Source organism: Sinocyclocheilus anshuiensis, unplaced genomic scaffold (assembly GCF_001515605.1).
Source record: "Sinocyclocheilus anshuiensis isolate Anshui unplaced genomic scaffold, SAMN03320099.WGS_v1.1 scaffold1316, whole genome shotgun sequence".
Lineage (NCBI taxonomy): Eukaryota > Metazoa > Chordata > Actinopteri > Cypriniformes > Cyprinidae > Sinocyclocheilus > Sinocyclocheilus anshuiensis.
The window spans coordinates 1,189,585-1,192,526 of NW_015542553.1; the positions used below are offsets into that span (position 1 = coordinate 1,189,585).

A 2,942-nucleotide genomic window follows, 5' to 3' on the forward strand; every position below is an offset into this window, starting at 1 on the left:
AAAGCATTCGCTCGTTAACGATGAAAGAGTTGCCTAAGTCCCCTGTTGATTGACGATCACTGAGATGTATGACACCTCTCAACTTGTCATGGAGGAGTTATTTGTACTCGGCTGCGATCCGTTCTGTGAGGAGAGACCATATGTCCCGTCTTAATTAGGCCTGCAGTGATGTTTTTAATGACTTCTACCCCATTACGGGCAGAGCGTGCGCTAGTGAGAACGAGAGAGGAGTTTCAAATCTTCCTCCCTGTCACTTTTGTCTGAATGCGTGTGAGCTCCAGGAAGTGTGCTGCTTTTTGTCGGATTGTGATGTGTGATTTGAGATATGCTAAAAACCCTCTGAAGAGCCAGGGAGGAACTTGGGGGTTTGGAGCGAGAGGAGTCAATGGAGAACAAATGCAACTTTTCCGCCTAATCTCCTCTCTAAATTGTTTTTGTATTGCATGCTTCATTTATATCTATGAGGGTGCACATTGTGTAATATATTTAATTAATGGCATCTGTTATGGAAAACTAGGCCAGACTAGTTGATGGGAGATGTCTAGTGCACAAAGACTGATATAAAACACTCATACAGAACTTAGTTATGCTCTCCCGAAAGGTTTATGTGCTATTCAACTGTTTTATTGCACCTCAGATCTCTAATTCTGATTCCCCTCCAGACGACTGTGAAGAAAGGAATCATCTCGTACCTAGATTTGGCGTTCGCACTTGGAGATTCATGACAGGCCGCCGGTACATGGAGTATTAGAGCTCTCACTTACAATGCACAGATCAAATTTGAATTTGGCCTATATTAAATGATATCCCTTTCTCTGATGTGTCTGTTCAGTACAGCATAGAAGACTGTTCACAAGGCTGATGGTGGCATTACCTGCGTTCGAATCACCTCAAGATAGAATTGAAAGTAAGTTTCTGAATAAATGTAATTGCTTTGCCATAATGAGGGTATAAAATGTTATTAATATTTTAATAATAAGTCCTATTTTTCATTTCTGAAAACCACTACGGGGCTCCTTTTCAAAGGGTTTCAGTCAAAACCCAATGGGAGATTCAATTGACTTTAATCTTGCATTCGTTTGAAAATTTGAGCCCATTAGTTAACTTTGCCTTTTCTGTGCAGTTTTCATTGCATTTCAATGAAGCCGCTTTCCTGTGGTGTTAAAACACTAATAGTTGCTTCAAATAGTAAATGAGGAAAGGATATATAGAGGGAGAGAAAGTGGGGAAGAGAAGAGTTGATTACCTAAAAAAATTATATTAAACATCTGTGTTTTATAGAGGTTGGAATAAAAAAAGATCAAATACACAGCTACAGGGTACAGGAATCAAATATTTATATGCTTTAGTGAATAATTTGGGGATTGAGATGCAACTATTAAGCATTCTGCACCAAGCGTGGTTCGCTGACAACATATCAATTGTGCCAGGTGCACCAGCTAATTGGTGAAATGCATTGTGGTCGCTGGCAAGGGAAAGTCAGGGGACCGGCCGTAATCAAATAAAGGGAAGGCCTGAATAATTCTTTTTGAAGTGCTACGGACCTCATGAGTGCGACGTGACTCTAATTAGTTTACGCTCGGCACGTACCCACCCGCTGAATTAGTGAAGACCCCCATACACCTGCTCAACCCACTCGGGACCAACGATATGATGGAACTGTATTTTAAACCAGAACATTTTGAGTCACTTCAACTAATTTTGATTCGCTAGTGACCAAATCTCCAAAGAACAATCTCAAAGAGTGCCAGTGCTTCATCGGATCTCCACAGTAAACCATCTTCTCGCTACCTTTCCATATAAATCACGTATAGGATGATTAAAACGTCCGTCTTATGAAATGCTAATGTGTTAAAAGCACTTTTTATTTGACATCTGCTAAATAACCATTAGTGCCCCCCCCCCCAAGGGTCAGCATTTTGAACCCTGGCTGCTCAGCTTTGAATAAATAAATTGTCATTATGTTTTTCATCGTCTGATAAACAGCTCTTTTTCGCACTCAGAACCACCATTTAAGAAAAGTAGGTCAAGAGCAGAGGCTTTAAACGACAAGCCAATACACTTCTCTGCTCCTTACTTCTCTACTAAAAAAAACCCTGCAGACTAGCAAGCCACCCCAGTGGTTTATCTCAGACCTAACTCAGCACTTGCACCAGTTAAATACAAGTGCACATCAAAGGACACATCCAGATCAGATTATTTTGGATAAAGTTATTGTTGGTTGCAATGCAGCAAATGCAATATGAGACATTAGGAAATATTATGAATTTAAAGTGATAGTTGTTCTGTGTTATGATATTTTGGCCCTATAAAAATGCCTATGGTCAGATTAAATGTAGTTTATTACATGATTTTCTGGAATACTTGAATCAGGTTTATTTATTTATTTAGTTGCTGTCAGGTGCTTGTATCACTTCAAGCTCCGTCTTCTCATATAATAAAATCTAATTTTATTAAAATCAATAATTTTATTAATTAATAAAATAGAATTATTAATAAAAATGAATGGGTTTTAGGGATGCACCAATATAAAAACAAAAAAATAACCTCTTTGATACCAATTATCTGTTAATTATTTTTTATTATTATTTTTTATAATTAAAAATGTGTATGTATAGATAGACGAATGCACTGATCAAAAACAAAATGTAAAAAGAATATCCAATAATTATTTATATTATTTTTATTATTATTTTAAATTATTTGTCTAAATATATTAAACATAAAATATATAAGTATAGTATAGAACAGTATAGAAACAAAAATATAAACTTCATATGTACAATGGGTATTGAAAAGAATCACCCCCCTTTAAAATAATCACATTTTGTTGCTTTGCAGCCTGAAATGAAGACAGACATAGTTTTTGTTTTATCCAGCTCAGTGCAACTTATAACATCCAAGTGAAAGATATAACACCAACATGTCAGAAAAGAAAAAAA

The 2,942-nt window shown here is 36.5% G+C and overlaps 1 long non-coding RNA gene across 1 annotated transcript in view; it reads left to right on the plus strand.

Annotated features, from left to right (window-relative positions):
• Window positions 1–659: 659 nt before the first annotated feature.
• LOC107694247 (uncharacterized) overlaps window positions 660–2,942 on the plus strand; it is a 23,000-nt gene continuing 20,717 nt past the window's right edge. The window contains exons 1-2 of the long non-coding RNA XR_001634837.1: window positions 660–735; window positions 833–907. This is a non-coding gene — a long non-coding RNA (uncharacterized LOC107694247). The remainder of the gene's footprint in view (window positions 736–832; window positions 908–2,942) is intronic.